General features: G+C 36.6%; 1 protein-coding gene across 2 annotated transcripts in view; it reads left to right on the top strand.

Moving 5' to 3' along the window:
• The window catches only part of LOC149773143 (uncharacterized), a 92,170-nt gene extending 71,555 nt beyond the window's left edge, over positions 1-20,615 (top strand). For both annotated transcript variants that reach the window (XR_016417459.1, XR_016417460.1), the window contains 2 exons: positions 14,313-14,384; positions 18,211-20,615. The gene's annotated coding sequence lies outside the window, so the exon portion shown is untranslated. The remainder of the gene's footprint in view (positions 1-14,312; positions 14,385-18,210) is intronic.
• Positions 20,616-20,888: the final 273 nt, after the last annotated feature.

Below are 20,888 nucleotides of genomic sequence, written 5' to 3'. Positions count from 1 at the left end.
GCTCGAGAATGCTATAAACAGCCTGCGGCAAGACGGGTGGATTCAACAGACAATATACTAGTATGTTATATTTTTGGACAGACCGATATACAAGCATATCAAAACTTACACATGTACACATCTTTATATAACATATCACATATAAGTTATTAGGTAAATCGCGCCTGTTCTTTTACTTATCTTGTAGTAGTGCTTATTTTAATATTAATAGCGTACAAGTAGTTTTTAGCGTAGCCAGACACGTTACTGCATACTGTGTCAAATGCTGGGAACCCCACGTGCTTATTAATAGCGCATATGTATACTTGGGTATGGCTAAACCGTGAGTAGAATTTATATTCAAGCAATTTAGGAAATTTGTTGTAGGTGGAAAAACAATACGTACGTTATTGTAATACAATTAAACCTTGTGTATTTTCTGACTTTGTGGTATGTAATTAAATCGGTGATGTATAAGAAAAATGTACAATTCTGCGCTTACCATGGAATGTCATACACCTAAATTAGCTCGACAACGACTAGATGCATTTAAGAAGTATCGTCCACTCCGTGATTGGGTCAAAGAGAAGTTACAACAACGCCAGGAAGCTCATGTGGAATTTACAGAAGCTACAGAAAAGTTATTTAAACCAATGGTCGAACCAACCACAAAATGTGTTGCTACAAATGAGGCAACACAAAACCTCTGACCGTCTTCAGTCACCTCTACCACCAATTCAACCATCACAACAAAGCGATGAAAGACAGATTGCACGATTAGTAAATTCAAACCACAAAAGAATGCGAAGCATCCGGCGCAAGCAGTCCGGTAAAAGTGCCCAACGCCGACGTGATGCCAAATAAATACTACATCTAGCTGCAAATCAGAGATTGAAAGTATTAGCTGGTGTGCCGTCACTGACAAAATAACGAGGAGAAGCAGAGAGAGAGAAAATATTGCAGCAAATCTAATAACAGGATATGGTCTGCCAGTACGGTCGTTTTAGACAACAGCAAATACAAATAAAAATGTTCAAGTGTGTATCTGATCCAGCATTTGACATGAATGCAACGTCCCTCAAAGATGAATCAGTGCGTGTTTATCAGTATTATACTTATGATGCACGTGTACCTGACAGACGTGGACTTATGGAACTACAACTCCAATATACCAGTAGATGGTTTTTTTCTGCCCGCTTGGCATTCATTCAGATCGAAGGTCAACTTCTGAAAACAGATAATACAAGATTGGTGATCGAGTTGGTTTTGTTAACAATGGTGCTATGGCGTTATTTGACAGTGTCATGCATATGATCGATGGAAAGAATACTTATTCATGTCTCGATAATGTTGACGATGCAAAGAGTATATTGGGTCTTACAAGGTATTCCTATGATTATTCAAGGTACGCTGGTCCGACAATGACGTTTACCAAATATACCTCTGATCACCCCGATAGCCATCACATCAAAATGAACGGAGCTAGAGATCAAGTTGCACCAATGAATGAATATTTAAACTTTTCAGCACGTCGAGCGGTATTGCTCCATTGCAAACTAGTTAGTGCATTATTTTAGTAATATCTATAATTTTATTGTTCATGTCGGGAACAATAACATCTTTCCACATATATTCTTGTTGAATCTTCTTTTGTTTTATTTAATTTCTGTTGGATTTAACTCCCACCATCTGACTGGATTTTCGCAATTGCATTTGCAAGTGGAGCAAAGAAATATATTTATGAATTATCAACACGTGCAAGAGATAACCCCATAGCGTGCATAATTCATTTAATCAACTGATTTTCTCTGGGGAGCGTATACTATCCCTCGGATGTTATTTCTTGCAGTGTTTAAAATTCATCCAATATTTGTTGTTGGGGTCAAGTTGTTCAATTAGTTGTAAACCCCTACTTCCACCTGTGGAAGGCCTATCAATGGAATACGGATTATTTAATCGCTGAATCTCAGAAATAATCGTATTAATATTTTCGTGATTAAGTATAATAATAAATACTTGCTTAAATCACATTGTTATTGTAAAAAATAGACAGTATTATTATTAGTTAGGGCGTTAAAGATTCCCCCAGGAGTTACTTCTCCAATTGACGAATCGTACTGTGTTTATTGTTGTTGTTTTCGTGCACAATGAAATACTTAAATCTTATTCGCTGATTATATTTCTTTGACAATGGTGAATTTATTATACCCTTCCGCCACATGCTGTGCTGAAACTCTGATAATACCGAAATATTTAGCGGCGCATATATCGACAGAAATGTTATTGCTTCGTTTGTTTGTGGTTTCACAGACACTACGGGCCGCGGGTACCTCACCCCACCTTTCTTAAAACGTTTTGCATTGTGTAATAGCCTGAAGATTTCCCAGATTATCATTTCGTAGATTCCGATCAATATGTACAATTACTAGACTACTAGACCTCTCTCGATCAAGCAATTGTCCGTTCGTAAACAAATATGTGATGGTAATATTTTGTTCCAGCACTAAACATAAGATAGCCAGTATTAGTATCAAAACCGACTGGTTTTATATTTGACAATTTCGAATCACACGATTAGTGATATGCTCCATAATTGCTAATGATGTGCTCGAAACGTTTGTGATCTAACTTTATGTTCGCTGTTTCCTTACTCTATTTACATAGCACATATCACTCTTCTAAAATATGATCGATGACTAGCAGAAGAAAACAAACAATAATGTGGTACTGGAACCACTAAGGGAATCATCGACTTTACTCAGGGCTGTTGATGCTGGTATCAGTGAAGGTTGCAGTAGATGATTCCGAAAATCTATATGGTCGCTAGCAAGTACGAATGGAGTGCTTTTGTTGGAGTTATTTTTGTTTCTTCTTATTATAATACCATTTTAGTGATCTGTATTTTCTACTTCCACAAACCGCACACAACATCGTCGCCCACGGGACCCCCTTGTTACATTTCAAACACTGTTTTGGTACTAGTCTCTCCGTTCGTACTGTTGCATATGAAACGCACAATAAGTGCCGTAACCCGCTGTACATACGGGTTCGTGGATCCAATCGGCAACCATTTGCAGCTATTCTTTGATCGAGCCGTTTATAAATTAATTAAATTTAAGTTTAATTTAAAGATATTTAATTTCCTTAGTTATATAATGGAGGAATTTACACGATTATCTACGATGGGGAATTCGATGTGGTCCAGTACTGCGACGGCGAACATTGGCCATCTTGTATCCAAAGTACTCTCCTTTTTTACAAGGTGTGACTGATCCAATCATGCGCCATCTACAACTGTTTTTGCCGTATGCATATTATAATACTAGATAAAGTCCTATTGGAACAGAAAACTTTTCACACTTATATAGATGACTAAGTATACTGTTGCAAAACAACTGCGAGAAGAATATTTTAGTCTAGCAGGGATAAAATCAGCTTTACCAAGGTCGAACATTGCACAAGAAATATTACGAAATTGGATAAAATCGTTTTTAACCGCAAGTGAAATATTGAGATTGTCCGCAATAGAGCCAAAAGAAGAGCAGAGACAAAAATTTTGAACGATAACTAAAACGATTGTCTGCGACTGAGCCAGAGCACATCACCAAGTTTGATTTTTAGCGACTTAACGATGATGGAAAACAAATACCATTTTAATTACAGCTGCATCATTTTATCAAACAAACAAAGAAAGAAGTTATCAATGATGGTTCATCTCATGGCATTTCAAAATTTAAAAGAGATGGTGATAGTATTTTAATTGATTCCAATATAAACGACAAACGAGCAACAACTATTATTGCTAATCGTGACGACCGTAGCAATAACATATTCACAATAAAATTTGTTGTCTAACATATCACAACAGATGGTTCACAGTGTATTATTCGCGATAAACTCGACTATGTCAAGGAATCACGGCGACATAACAATATCGTTATAATAGATAACAATTCTAAAGCTTGTATTTTTTTACCGGAATTGACAAATCATATTACAAGAACGTTTATACAGTTTTCGCAGTTGTTTATGCGCTTTATTGTTTGAATGCAACAGACATAGTTGCTCTCTTGCGCCTATGAAAACAGGATTATTAAATTACGTGGCTCAACATGTAAGAGAACACTTTGTAAATTCAAAACTAGGAAATGGAATTACAGAATAACGACTAAACAAATAAATAATTGGAAAAATTCTCTTCATAATGGAGCTAAAATAATCGACGTTGACACATTTGCGTTGACTGAGTCTGTAACAACATTTCCATGAGAAAAAACAACAAGATGGTTGTCTTTGGAACACAAAATGTTATTCCTCCGATATGATTTCTTTTGAAAATATAGCTGCTTATTTTGCTGCTTTTCTTGGACTTGGCGAGTATTATCCTTATCTTGAGCGATTCGGTCATCTGACACATTAAATAACTAGAGTTGCAATAAACGGGCCACTACAAAACATCGATCTTCTTGCATTTGCGGAGAGTGGATCATTCGAATGTTCAGCGGTAATAATAATTGGGTCAGGCATCATTTTAATAAACCAGATTTCAATGTCAATGTCAACTAATGCTGCATAAAAATCATAGTGGTTGGGCTCCAATAGTTATTACGATATATGTTAGACACTAAGATTTTAAGGTCGTTAACGTTAACCCCTGCAAGTATTTCGTACAAAAAACAAACACAAGTTTGGTTACCATAAGACAACAAAGATATTTGTGGAAAAATTATTGGAAAATTCACTCAGGGTTCATCATTAAATAAGACAAGTCGTTCTATAAAAGTGGATGCAGCAGAATTAGGTTTTGTCATCAATAATACAGGGAAAAAGTTGTGTTGGTGTCATGAAGAAATGCAACAACACTTGATGGAAAAATTATTGGAACTATCATTAGTTACTTCGACGGAAATTCTCCTCAATTTGCTGATTTGATATAATATATGCTGTCATACTCCTCAAAAAGAGTTCTTATTGATAATCATCTGATTTCCCAATGATGCTGTTAGAGTCCCCACGGAATCTTGCTATATCAGTCGTTGTAAAATGAATTTTATTATCCCATTTATCGAATTAGGCACGGAATGTGTTAAGTGGGGATCGTGGATAATTAAAAACAAACATATATGTAAACATTCTGAGCCCGTTGATGTTAAAGTACCTAATATATACCGCAGCAACGATAATGTATCACATATTTCATCATCACCGTCAGTGAATGATCCTGTCACAAGACAGTACATTGTCTAAATGAATGATTCAGGTATTTCTGGTACAACAAAATGTGCGATCGAATTATCTAGAAATTCAGATATGATTGTGTTGACGCCTACTCACAGACCTGCCAACGTGATGAGATGGTGTGGTTTCAGAGCAAGCACGTATCATAGTTTCTTTAGATGGCGTGGTGATGCATGGTCACCCGAACGAATGGGAGAAAAATATATCCTGAGAATAATTATTTGAGGCGAAATATGCACGGTGTCTATACATATATTACAACTATTTCTTGATCACCTAACGAAGCAAAACACAGCAAATATCATGTGTGGCGATCCAGGGCATCCCCTGCCATTTACTGGAGAATCCCCACATGACTGGTTAAGCACTACGTTGGCTACTTCGAAGAAATGTTGTATGATCATCGATCACATAATGAAACATTACGACAGTTAAAATCGCTAATCAGACTACAACTACATAATATTCAATAATCATGCTTACTGTAATTCTACAGACAACAATGTCTGATTTCTGTAACTCACGGAGCCATAATGATCGAATATTTGCATCCAGGAAAAGTGTGATTTATGTGATCTTCATGAACAAAGGTTTCTAACTCAGCGAGTCCCGTTGGGTTACCGCTCTGCAGATACACGCGGGTGAAATAAACTTCTTCACATTCCTGCAACTGGCACGAAACAAAAACTCGTTCTTAATGATATGGTCGAAGTTCCACGGCAGACAACGGTGTCACCAGGAATTATCAACGCAGTGAAGAAAAATTAGCTGGTTATGCTCGCGACGACAGAAAAAAAAAAAAAAAACAGCGCCAGTTTGATTCGAATGTGGAATTCCTCATGACGCTGAAACAACAACAAAATAATGACTGCTCCTGCTGAAACAATAATGTTGTGGAAATATTTTCATAATAAAGTAAAATAATTTACCGTGGATATAATCGATATTAGTCTCTGCCACACAAGCGAAAATGTCGGCTTGACATGTCTTGAATGTAACAGACGTAGAGGAGTTTCTTTCGTCAGAGCTAGTGACTCTTGTTAGTGTTTTTCGTTGCCGCGTATCCAACGTCGTGGCAACTGGGTGGTTTGAGGAAGTACCTGTAATTGTTCACAAACAAATCCACGTTGAGAAGCCTATGAGTCTAGTCTGTAGATTGCAGGACGGCCAGTAGATCTTACCACGCTGGAAATGTTATATGTTGTTTCACTCCACACGTGATCAGTTGCTCTTGCTGCTCCACCCTCAAGTACACCAGGTTCATATACATAACTCACTGCTACTTTACTACCCAACCTGGCTGTGATTGATTCATGTGTGACTTCCGTCGTGGTATATGTGTTTTCGTAAGTGTGTCTCAATGGGTTTCATGTTATTTTTTACTAGTGACCTCGTTGCTTAACACGGCTAACACATGAGGCAGTCTCGCAACCCACTCACGAGATCTGTCCCTGCTGAGTAATTTATGAGCATATTGATGTCCAAAGAGTTGCTGTGCAAGTGTTTAATTAAATCGTTCAACGATTGCCTGATCGCGATGTAAAGCGGTGTGTCCACGTCTGATTTTAACGTTATGTTATTGCATCAGCGCCGCTACTGCACCGACAATTCTTTTTCAGAATCAGCCTTTTGCAGTTTTGGCTATCGTAATTGTCCTAGCAAATCAATTCGTTCAAAGCAGCTGCAACTTAAGCTGCTGTTTTAGAAGATAACGGTTACGCGTCGTTGTTTCTACTTGCAACGTCGACGACAGTCAATGCGTATTTTTTATGCGCACCGTTTATGTACGTCATGTAGTAAAAACAAGATATCTGCCTGATTCACTTATTTGGGTGTGCTGACATCAAACCATCATTTTGAATCGTTTTGGGATGTGCAGGATACATTTGCCATATGTCCTGTCGTGACAACCAATCTGCGGCTACACCGCGTGTGACATCTGCTGTGGCAGCGAGTGTTTTCATTGCTGCTGTATCTTTCCAATATCATATTGGACCATACCAAATCGATCCTATTATTTAATTGCAGGTGTTTAATTGGCAGCTCCTAGTACTATTTTACATCTCATCGCCAACCGTATCAATTAATTTGCGGATGATTCTCGTGTATATTTTAATTCTTTATCGAATTTAGCGTGTGAATAGACTTGACAACTACGATATGTCGTTGTTGTAGATCTGGATCTTTATACGTTTTGGCTAATTTTTTTCGTCAAGTCTAATATCAAGACGAGTTCCAGGACCACAATAATCATATCCTGGAAAATGTTGTGTTTTTTTTCGCCAGGATACTTAGCTTATGGCGTTCTTGGTTTTTGCCCGAGTGCCTTAGCAATAGTACCGCCGGGAATGCGAGCATGTCTGACCACAAAGCGATCCAACGTCACAAACGTATATTTTCGTGTGCTGCATTTTTACACATTCATCTGTAATTGTCGGCATGTTCTTTTATCACATTAAATGGAAGTGTCTTTTGCGTGCTCACACGAACAATATGATTTAACTAAATTGGTTCCATTGGCAAGTGTCACTGAAATAATACGACCAGTATTGGAGCGACAATACGAAACTCAAACGGCTGTAAGTGCTTGTGCGAGACAGCTAAAGAAACACTTGTGTCTGATGGTTTGCAATTTGCCGCTAAAATTCCAGAATCCGCCAAGGAGAAATAGCCCAAACAAAAACAATAAAAAATTGAAGACAAAATAAATAACGACAACAAATATGTTGTTAATTTTGTTATCTATATGCATTATTTTTTATTATTCTTTTTTTCTTTTCGTAATGTTTTATGTCATAGTGGACCGTCTTTCTGTGCTTTTATGGCCTGTCACGCAAATGGAAGCTAACATTTAATTCCTCACCTCCTATGTCTAAGAAAGTACCGGCTTGGTCGATTAGACAAAAACGTATTCCAGACAGCGATAGATTATTGCATCGTAAATATAAGGATTGGTAGGCACTGGGCAGTGACAGAGGCAAATGACCCAGCGAGACATCTGGAGAAAAGCTGTAAAGAACATATCCATGCTGGGCCTGTCACTGTAATACTTGCCCAGACGAGGTATTGCTACCGTCGACTGAGTCACAGACCAGATTTACATTTATCGACGACGTGAAATTGACAATGTCGGCTTGATACATGGCGACCACCACCCCTAGGATTGATATTATGTCGGATAATATTATCGTGATTTTTTATTTTTTCGCATGCCGCATAGATCAAAAAATTCGTCGATCATGTCATCGAGATCCCGCTGCATTTTATCGTCTTTTAACCGGGGTATTTCGAACGTAGGCAGTTGCTCTTCTGTGATCTTAAAGACGGCAATACAACGTTTTTGTGATTTGGGTAAAATCTTGTGATATCACCTTCTTTCGAGTAAGCTATTGTTGACAGCACATATTTTTGAGCATATTCCCCGTTATATTTTACCTGGTTCAGATGTTGCACTGTCTCAATGATTCGTTATTTAAGATTATCATTCTGATATTCAATAACATACTGTTCAAACAGTTTACTCAGAGTGAGCTGTGCATTGTCATAATCTTTGCTATTTCATCGGTAACTTCTTCATTAGAAGTATCCTTCGATATGCGCGAATTCCTTTACAATTCTTCTTCATTAAATATTTCCTCCCTAAAACAATTCTTTGCTACAACCAGGACAAATACTCTCATATATCTCCATAGAGTATCGATATCCACCAGAAGATTAAAACCTAACTGTTAGTCTGCACCATCAATATTTATCCAGGATATTAAGTACCCCTGTCTTCATATAATTATTCATTGATCTAATAAGTAATAATTTAGCGTTGGTTCTGGTAGTCCAGCATAAGCTGACACTTCCAACGGCCATCCCGACACGGTTCTGATCGACGACTTATATATGTCAAAGGCATACTTGGTTACGTAGAATCCCATATCGATATTTCAATTGTGGCAATCAGAGTTGAATCGTGTACTTTGATAGCAATCTTTGATTCTTTTTCTGTTATAGACTGGATTCTACGCTGAAGTTCGTCATTGATTTGTTTGATTTGATGTGATCCTGCTGGAAAACAAGTATCTTCTCAGGCAAGAACTGGCTGGACACCTTGCAACTTAGTTTTGTGTGAGAATACAAGAAAATTACTAGCGTTTAATCCACAAATGATTTTTCACTGATATTTTGCCAACTATAATAAAGTCTTACTTGTGCCGGCGCGATCTCAAGTGACCGACCATTGGGTTTTTTATCGGAGTTGGAAAACTAATATCAAATTCCCTCTGCGATGACGTGCTGAAATCATTGTGGTCATCGGTGGCTTTGTGTTAGCGTTGATCTGTTCCAGTTGTGTTTACTTATGCATTCATATTATATATACTGAGGATTCAAAATGTTTCTTCGGCAACTTTGGCGTTGATGTGTTGGTGTTCTTGTGATACCGATAATAAATATCCATAAATGTAGCAAATTCATTGTCCGATATTACTCTATCGTTTAACTCCACAGACAGTATCGATGATCAATTGATGCACGCATATGTCGCTGCGAAAGTTATTTCTAGGTACTCTTGCACTTTTTTACTGGCATATGTATATATATTTTTTCGCGATATTATTGAGGATACCAGATAGTTGTTCCTGCGACCAGCGAGGAAACCGCGTTTACAATATTGTCGATGACGATAGTTGTCTGCGATATTTTTGGTTTTGTTATGTGCTTGACTGTGTTTTCTTACAGCAACTCCTTCCACGTGCATGCTGAATATACCGAAAGGTTTGTGAAGGCTTCCTTATGGCGTATACTAAGCAATCAATTAAGGTATTTGCTCGACGAATTCCGGACAAAAAGAATATGTCTTCTGGATATAGTATGAATGTTTCCATGGTATTTTGATTTAACACGACTGAGACGGTTCCGGAAAATCTATCGGTAGAATGACGTCATATATATATATCGTAAGTACCTTAAAAAGGAAGGCTCTGAACACGGAGTGCCTGTACACCTCGGTGACCTCAGCGGTATGTTTGATGGTGTTGTTTTGTTGGGACAATGTTGCTGATCCAGCCGCCACTGTGTATACCATGTTAATGTGCGGATTCATTTGAATTACCCTATCTTGAATCTGTTTGATTCTTAAGCGATGTCAGTGAGATGTGTACCAATTTTAGCGAGCTTAATGTCGACGACCGTGGGATTTGAAAAGATTCTTTATACCTGGTGGCACGCTGACATGCCACGAATATGTGTCGTGGTGCTGAAATTCCCTGCTGTGATGCGATCTGCCATGAAAATGTCCATGCTCCATGCTATGCCTGGAGCTGTGTCTATGGTCATTGTCAGCTACGAAAGCATTCATTTACCACCACTATTCATAAGCGATAATAATAGTTGTTCTACAGACAACGACGAAATCATTGTTGGCATCCATAATGCTAGTTGTGCTAGTGATACTTTACGACCAAATCGGCACGCCATGTAGCATCGTTGTTGGTGGCCTTACTAAGCAATGCAGCTGTATGCTTGGCTCCGAATATAACTTTTCTAACACGTCTGTAGAATCCGAAGATTTGTGACAATGGTATCAAACATAAAAATCCACCACTAGCGTTAAGTCGAGATCTTCTTGCTGTAAATCCCAGGTTGAATTCTGGATTAGTGCTCTGCAGCGTCGCAGTACCACCCAGCCCTGGTCGGGGTACCATTCCAGCTGGTTGAATATCGACAGTGATGGCCAGTGTCAGTTGTATTATGAGACGCTGCATGTTGTCGGGATGATCGGTAATGTCCTTCGCGAACATTATAAATGGACCGGCAGACCCTGAATAGTCATCGGATGTTCTAACACTTATCAATAAGTGGTTGATAAGCTACGACGACGGGCCAGATCACTACCCGCTATTAAGTTTGTGGTGATGATTCTTTCGCTGTTGTCGGCAGCTTATTTTGTCAAAGATGGCCCACCAGCTAATTCTTTCCACCGCTCATTTGCAGCATGATTTATTATTTTGCTGGCACTTGCTGGCTTAATTTTGGTGCTGGGCAGTTTTACTGGAATGCTTGAGCTGAAATGCGTCACATTCTGCTGTGGTTTTCGCCGTAATAATCATCTGTCTCTGATCGCCGAGAATGCTTTATCAGCAACATCATCAGCAGTCCCAGTACCCTTATCACAAACAACATTGGTGGCTTTCGTGCCTAATTGTTTTGAAATCGGAATAGCTTTTGGTACTAGCCTTCTAAACAAACCTTGAATAATATCGCCGAGTCCATCTCCGTAGATTATTTAATAAACCGGTAATCGTGAATGTATCGCTCTGACATTTTCAGGTCAACGTTGGGCATTTTGTATAATCATGTCATTTATCTATCGGCGATCTAATTGATCACTTAATTTAGTAATCGTAGGTTATTTCAGAGACCGATAAACACTGCTGTCCATGACTCCACCGGTAAATAAACGCTCAAAAATAGCAGATTATTTATTATTAATTTCGTGGAAATTGTTTCCACCATCAGAATTTCGATCAACATCAGCGATGATGTTATTGGAACAAAGTTTATCTTGAATCACTGGTGATTCAGCGATCATATTACCATCTTGCTTTCTACGACCTCGATCGCGAGTGGCAAGGTCACTTCCTTTTGCTCGTTCATGTGGTTCATCATTTGGATCTGGTATTGGTTCTGAAGGACGCTGCCAGGTGGGTATGTTAATCAGCTTGTTTGTTCCGTCGTTGTTTTAGACCTAGTTTTTTCCTGATTTTCCTTCTTTTTAAACTTTTTAAAGTTGACGCTCCAATCCTTTATGTTTGATCCCCATTTTCAGTTGCATTTGTCTAGCATACGTATCTTCTGACCTACTGAAAAGTTCACAATCTTCATCAATGTCTCTGACCTGATTAGTATTGGCAAAATACGATATAAATATTTATGCCATCTTTCATGACTTAAAGTTTTAAAATGTTTAGGTTTTATATAATTTTTCTTTCTTCCCATCCAAGCGCGACAAAATTAAATATTCGATCTTTCTCCCTATTAGCGGGAACACCATCCTCAGTAACTTTATCTACCAAATTAATTATACCTTTTGAAGGTAGATGAACAATCTCTGGTTCTGGTGAAACATGATCTTCTGTATCATTAAGCTCATAAGATAACAATTCGATATCCTTTATAGGTTTTTGTATTTGTTTGAGCAGCAGCTATTTCAGCTGGAAACACTCGGAAAATGTTTTGGTTTTGCTAGTTCACTTTGCTATTTTTTCGGTTGATTCAGCGGTTTATTCTGTTGATGCAAGAATACCTTTAGTGGCTTTTGTTACTGGTTTAAATAACTGTCCTGTACCCTCTGTAAATTCCATATGACCATCATGGCGTTGTTGCAGCTGCTGTTTGACAGAATCACGGACAGGGATATATGTATCAGTTGCATCTAGTCGTTGTCGAGCTAATTCTGCCATAGGAGATTCAATAGTCAGCGAAGAATCACTTATTATTATTATTATTATTATTATTATACAACAACGATTTAATTACAGATCACTAAGTCAGCAGATATATGCAACGTAATTTACTTCACCACAACAAACTGCCGGATTGTCGGAATCTCAATTCTACTCACAGTTTAGCAGTGGCCACATCACGTAGTTGACTGTGCTAAATATACCTATCCGCTAATAATAACACCTAGGGTTTTCCACACCCGATCACTTGTTTGACTGCGCTAAATATACATATGCGTTATTAATATCTCGCTGAGATTTTCAATTCAGGCAAAAATCGATAATTGTATATTTCACAACACACTCTATATAGAAATCTGTACCTGTGACATTAAACATAAAATGTCATATCCTAGAATACTTGATAAATAAATTATACGGTCTAAATGCGTGTGCACGTTTAATGTCTGCCTGGCTGTTTAATAAGTATTGATATTGATATTAGTATAGCTATATATTTAATTTCAGCTATATATTTGTAAGAATACGGTGGCCGAGTGGTTAAGGCGAATCGACCAGTGGAAACTATTTCAATTACAATGGTAAATGAAAACTACAACAATTATAATGGAAAAAATATAAGTACCCAAGATTCAACAGATATCCAATACCGTTCAACCTGGTCGCAGGCACTTCCTGTTGCTATGTTTAAGGTCAGATTACAGTATGGTGGCTGTGGAAGTCTCGTATAAATTTACGTAATTCGCAATTTCTTTTTCTCTTGTTCTGATTCCACAGTGGCTTCAATCAGTATATTTTGTAAACAAATAATTTGATATTTAGTAAAATTCAATACATAGTGTAGCAGATGGTACTACTAATTCAGCTACATAAAAGAAAATTCAATGAGAAAATACAATTCACGTATTTTATCGCAGTTACCAAGAAAACTTGTCAATCATTCTGTTTTGTTTTCAGACAACATTTGGTCATGTAGGGCCCAAAAAATAAACCTTGTCAGTTTCACAAAAATCATCAACGAGGTCACGAAATTGAACAACTAGGAGAACAACCTGTTTTTTTTACAACGATTGGTCACGAAAATGGAGCCTTGGAAATTTTCTTTTGCTTCATTTTCACTTGATCCGGCCGACTCTTTGGTAATGATTTGTTCATATTGTCAGTGAAAATCAAATAAAAATGATCATATTTTATAGTACATAAAAACATCACAATGTGTCACATGTAGTTTATGTTACCATGCGTTGGTCATTCCAACGATTCCATGTTTTTTGCGTCATTTTTTCACCTATGTCTGGCTACCCTTATGTCTGTTGGCCCCCTGCTGCTTATAATAAACTATTTTCAGTATTGAAAATATTCTATCACTATCATAAGCTTTATATTGGTGGCCTTTGTTCGATCATTTTCCAGTATTATCTGTGCTTTGCCTAAGAAAATGAAAAAAAAAAATTAGAACTTTTAAAAAAATAAGTCTCAAACCTTATTCAGTACTACCAGCAACAAACAACATGCTTGCCGCCCAGTAGAAAACAAAGTCAACGAAAGAACGAACTCCTGCCAGAAATTGTTTATAATACTGATCTTTGCATTATCACGTGACAAATTGTGGTGTATAAAACACACGCTTCTCTTCCACAGGTAAGTTGCATTCTGGTTTGTCAAGCGGCTTGTAACAACTTGATACATATTCGCCACCTAAACAGTTGTAAGGTAAGGCTTTTATTGATTTACTAATGATACCTGTTGTTCGTCTATTTCACGGTAACATAAATTCACTCTTATCTACTCCTTCAGTCAGCTGTTCTTCGAAATTTTACTACATAAAGTTTTATAATTATTTATATTATTATCAATCTTGGTGTTAGTTTAAACTGTATTATTGTTCCAGTTGTTACTCTCCTAGAAACACGCAGATATGCCCGGGTTGGTGCACTGGGATTTAACTTTCGCAAACAAATGTTTAAGGTAAAAAAAGATAATACTCATATGTTATTAAAAGCTCACAAGTATTCCTAAATAACTAATATCATACATGGGTGTGAATTTACATTGAAAATACTATACTTTATTTTTAAGTGGTTAACTTCTTTTTGAGCTGGCTAAGGCATTTAACTGAATCAGAATAATTCACACACACACACACACACACACACACACATATATATATATATATATATATATATATATATATATATATATATATATATATATATATATATATAATCACAAAGGAGAATTAGAAAATGTGCGAGAAGAAAGAGGTAAGGCAATATAAACCTATGACAGATACACATTTGTGGATTTATCTCTTTATTTATAACGGTAGTAAACTTATTTTTGGAGCGGGGGGCCATAATAGCACAGCAAATTATATATAACATTTATTGTATAATTCCTATGATTATGGAGGAATCAATTTTAATTAGGTATGTTAGCAGATTCGAAGAATTCGCGGAAATATATCAAATATATCTGACTTATTCTGCCATATATATATATATATATATATATATATATATATATATATATATATATATATATATATATATGATTGTAAACGGTTTTAGAGAAAGTAAGTCGATGTAACATAACATATCACAAATGAAATGGGTCACAGACGAAAAATCATATGTTTGGTGACTATGTCAGAAGTATTTTTGAAAAAGTTAATTTAGGTCAGTACCAGCAAAGAGTTGATATTTTTCCCTCCTTGGGTGGGCTAAAAAGGTGGAAGGTTGCAGTTATTGGCGTTACTATTTTGTTTAAAGGACACGGTCATATTATACATGTTTTAGTCGGTGACTAAATGTACTTCTTACGATACCTAATTATATTCTTTCTCTCGCTGAATAGTATTGTCCTTGTCAATCGAGTCAGTATTATGATCACGTGTGATATGTAATTCTTCAGTAAGCTCATTATTCAAGACTGTTCGTTAAGATGTGATGTAAGGCAGTAAGTAATTGTATCTAAAGTGATCCCTGGACATGACTTACTGGCAATATTTCAGAAAATACAGCACGAATATATTTAGTTATTGGTGTTTAATGGTACATCAACACACGGCAAACTCTCTCCCAAGATTATGAGCATGACACGCTGACCACTGAGTCGCAATGTGAAAAAATAGAGTGATAAAGGCATATACTAAAGAGTTGGACTGTGAAAACTGCATCATGGTCATAGACTGCGGATATTATAAATATCCTGTTGATAATGTTTATGTGTACACAAATTAAACCAGAAACTTGTACGATAAAAAGGACAGTTATATGCTGCAAACTGCAAACAAGTAGACACAAGTTAAATTGCATTTCCACCCAGGGCTCCCTTGAGGCTATTATTTATACGGAAAAGTTATGAGAGTAATTATTTGGTGAACGTCTCTTTCTGTAATTAGTGTCAGATATTTGAAACATCTCTAAATAATTTGTATAATGCGTCAGTTGTCTTTCTGGATCAGGTCACTGAACGTATTTGCACATTACGTACAGTATTATGGTGACTTGCACGCAAATACAAAAAAAGAAATTCAATCTGAGAAAAGCCAACACAGCCTGTTAGAAATTTATACCCTCTGTACAAAACAAATAATCGAATCAGCATTTCTGCAAATATTATAAAGGAGATATTGTGCAAGTAAATCAGCATAGAACATACATACATACATACATACATACATACATACATACATACATACATATAATGAAACAGACAAGACAATTTCGATTAGGAATGTGTATACTTCTCATTTCTCCTAGATATTATTTGTTTAAGAAGTCAGAGATAAGCATGTAAATTTTAATAAAGCACCGCGAATAACTGAGGTAAACTCAATAATATGTTTCATATTATTGATGATAAACGTGTCGCCTTTACCTTCACCAAGATAAGTACTTCTAAGTGGATGAATTGTCAATGGTGCTGGCAGCCAATGTGCATAGCTCTACCGCGCTCAATATCCTGGAAACTCATTTGTCTGTAGGGCCCCGAGTGGCCGAGTGGTCTAAAGCGCTCACCGTTACGGATCACTGCCATCTCACCTCTGTCTGCGTGAGTTCGATTCTCAGGCTCGGCTAGCGTGGGTACGTGAGAAAGCCTGCCAGTAGCTTCTCGTGGGTCGGTGGTTCTTCCCGGGGTTTTCCAGGGTTCTTCCTTCACCAATTATACTGGCCGCCATGTATAGCCTATCTTGTGCTGAAAAATGGCGTTAAACCCTACAACAACTACAACAACATTTGTCTGTAAACTGAAATAAAAACGAAATAAACATAAAATAAAGGTCACAGAGAACCACTTCTGTACTGACGGTATACTACTCACAAATTTGTATTCGTCACAACGTCTTGAACTCATATCATGTTTAATGACTGAATAACAATAATTGCTGAAAACTGAGAAAGAACTTGGCACCAAAGCAAAAATAAAATGAAACACAATATTGTTGATGATATTGTCAAAGTCCAGGTGACTTGATAAGGTATCATATTGCTGTGTCCTGAAGTAGAAATAATCCTGTACACATCCTTTTCTACCCCCCCCCCCCATGGAACAATGAAAGTATTTTTCTGCGTGATATTTAAGTAAAACTATAATACCGCTTGGTTTGGATTTGTGTTTAGCAGTACAGCACAACTGTAAACATCATTTCATCTCGAGACAAGTTGACTAATGTGCCTTGCCTAAGGACACGCAACATTAGTCAGTATTGGATGATTGATTAATGGGAATCGAACCAGTCCCTTTATGGTCATGAATAAAAAACACTAACCAATGACCTACTGCGGCTGTAAACAAATCAGCAAACACACACTACCTAATTAAAAGTTTAATAGGAGTGAGATATATAAAGTGTCTTATTTTAAAGGTCCATATATTTGTGTTCCTCGCAACAGATCGCAAGACTTTGGTCAATTCAGGTAGCATGCTAACACTGATGCGTTTGACAGTTATCTGAATTAGGGCCCCAAGAACTGAAATGTTCCATGAAGCAATAAACTGCAGTTATGTTTGTAAAACTCTACAGACTATAAGAGGTCCACTAACAAAAATAAAATTGAAAATATGGAAATATTTAACAGTAACATGGACCTCGAATCAATTCATCTACGATTCGTGTATACAAACATCAAGTGGTGTTTGACATATTGTGATGCAAGTTTTTTCTTTCTTCATAAAGGTCTAAAAATATCGGCAAAACCTTCAGTTATTTCCGCTTAAATTATTTTTGAGACTATTTATTTGAACTAATATAACCCACGTTGTGTGGAAAATATCAATAAAACGATTACCCATCAAATAATTTCAAAGTCATCTTTCGAAATAAACTTGACAATCCAGGTCAGTAAATATGGATATTGTTTAATTATCTTTAAAGGAATGTTGCTTCCATGAAATGAAGGGCATTCAATACAGTTAATGAACATATATATGCATGTATATTTAGTATTGGACCATTGGACGTCCGTTATTTAAAAAATAAAATTGTTATTGCATAGACATGCGTAAATCATATTTTATTTGGCAAAAATTTCAGCCTATACGGTCATGGCAAGTAAGGATTGTGGCAACGGAGGAACTTCCTCATCGTCAGCGGCAGACACCAAATCTGCAGAAAGTTCATGTATTACTAAAGAGGTCCCATTTGGGAAAAGCGGTGTTTCTGGATATGGAAAGGTGAAATCAGAGGAGGGTGAAACCCATGCTGAGGCTGGGATTCGATTCAGTCGGAAATGGTGATTATGCTTCCTGGATACAGTTTATACCCAATACAATCTGATAAGGAATATATCATGTCTTGGGACAAGCAGAGATTTCTTTGAATACTATAATCAAATAGAAAAGGAAAGAAAGGAAAGAGTGCTAAATTCCAAACATCTATTCTAAGTGTTTCTTTTTCTGAAGCTGCACTTGATTTTGAAAAGTAAACTGTCAAGGAAAACCCGCCGTTTTTTCTTTCCAGTCCTTATAGTGTATCTTAAATACTTTACCATTGGATGTACACTTTCAACACATGATGTAGGAACAATTAGAAATATATTTTGCTGATTTGTAAGTAAGGGAAAACATACAAGGTATTATTTTGTTCGAATTTTGTTGCAGTTATTTATGAAATAAAATATATTCTCATCAGTAACGGAACCAAGCGCAGTAACACGGTTTTAGGGCTCCATTTGATAAAATATAATCTATATTGTACTCGAATTGGTTACTTCATTCTACTCCGTTCATTAACATATATAATCTGTCTCCATTGTGGTTTTGATTACAAAATAGGTTTTGACAACATTTGCTATTTTATTTGGAAATATATATATATTGTCACTAAGAATCATATATGTATGAGATATAGAAAACTGTAAATCCGTATAAAACAATGACCTTACATGCAAACAACATCGCAGACAAATCTGTGTAATAACCTCCATTATGATCAATTGCAAATTGTAACTATTTTTATAACGAATGCTAAAATGTATGCAAGTGCAACCCTTCACAGGAAAAAAAGTTATGCGTATGTAATTACGATGACTACCGATCGTCCTGGGTTATAGCAGTGTGCAGTGACAATACACATGGTAATGAAGGCTGCTTTATTACCAAATAGGTTGGGTCTGCACGCAGGAAAATAATCCGTCATGTAATACAATTAAGTATTAGGCCTCATAATTGATATTCACTTACCAACAACATCCTAGAAATGATCACGCGTTGACGGGTTACAATTAGATATGCTAATACAGAGTAGAAGATCTTAATCTTGTCAGTTTGGGCTGGACAGTGACGCTCTTTGCTACACTTTTCTACTCCTACTAGTTTTGTTTTCCTAGCTTCGTTGGCGAGTTTTCTGCTCGATTCTCTTCCGTTTAAATAATCATATAAAATCTTGTTTAATAATAACCCATATTATGTGATTTCACAATTAGTTTAATAACATTCTTCTTGTCCAAGAACTGAAAACTATTCATCCTAATACGAAAACAGCAGCAGCTAATCTACAACAAAGAATGCGATGATTGATACTAAGCATACTCTCATCCCATAATTGCCTCAAACACATATCCTCCATAGATATATGTACGCGCGCGTACGACAAAATTGTGCTAAATGTAGAACGCCAATGCGTAAAAACGTTTTGGCAACGGATATATGGCTATGCAGTATAAATGGATAGGCAGGTAATAAGTGTGGTTATTTCTCTCCATATTTTGTTTCCAGTGCGGAATGGGAAGTTATATTATCATTTGCTTGCTTCGCTGCCTTCGGAAGCGGTTTTCTACCTAATTATTTATTGAATCTGATATCAAGAAGATCTAGCAGGATTCAAATCAGGTGTGTAATGCTGAACAAATATGTTGTATCTATTTTGTGTTTAGCAACAAGAGGAAGATCGATTATTAGTTTATTAATGGATAACCCAGTGTTCGTTATACGCTTTCATCAAAATTAAATAGATCGGAAGAGAAAAAAAAAAAAAAACTAAATAGACGGCTTTACAAATATAGTGAATACCACGTTTTTTATACATATAAAAGAATGACAAGATATATGCAATATTCTTCAGATTCACTAACAAGGACAGAGACTTTAGCCATTCAGATTTGCTTTGTACATTTTATCATTTAGGTACACGTACACCATTAGCGTTATTAAAAGAAACACATCGCAACATATGAGCACTTAAAATATAGCTAAATTATGATTTGAGTAACCAACACTATATCAACGATTGTCTTTCCTGTTTATATGTAAGCGTAAATGTTATGACCTGAATTTTCATCAAGAAATTGTAACAAAGGCAATTTTGTATGTTTGCATGTAGTTTAAAATTGTTTTCCATCATCTTTATTAATACTATTACTTATTATATATTTGACACAGTAACGTTTATATAAACAGTGGCCACATCACTTTTATCGAAACAGTGGCCTCGTCACTTTTTGAACTACGTTATTTTTCTATCTAGGAAGTATATCTGTCCTTATGTGTGTTATTCAGACCCGTATTTCCATATTTGGGCATGTATTTTCTTCTCTTCCTTTCCTCTTTCCATCACTTTCGTCGCTCTCTTCCCCCACATGAGGATGTACATATCGTAAAAGGTGTCCATTGCAGGCTATCTTGTGTCCATTCATGCAGTGCCGTAAAAACAGGCACAAAAACGAACTCCAAAATAGCAGATGCATTGTTTTCTACCTGACTCAGGGAAACGGT

This window comes from Sinohyriopsis cumingii, unplaced genomic scaffold (assembly GCF_028554795.1).
Source record: "Sinohyriopsis cumingii isolate HCF-2022 unplaced genomic scaffold, ASM2855479v2 utg000873l, whole genome shotgun sequence".
Taxonomy (NCBI): Eukaryota; Metazoa; Mollusca; class Bivalvia; order Unionida; family Unionidae; genus Sinohyriopsis; species Sinohyriopsis cumingii.
The sequence above is the reverse complement of the archived record's forward strand: the minus strand, read 5'-3'. Positions and strand labels throughout refer to the sequence as shown.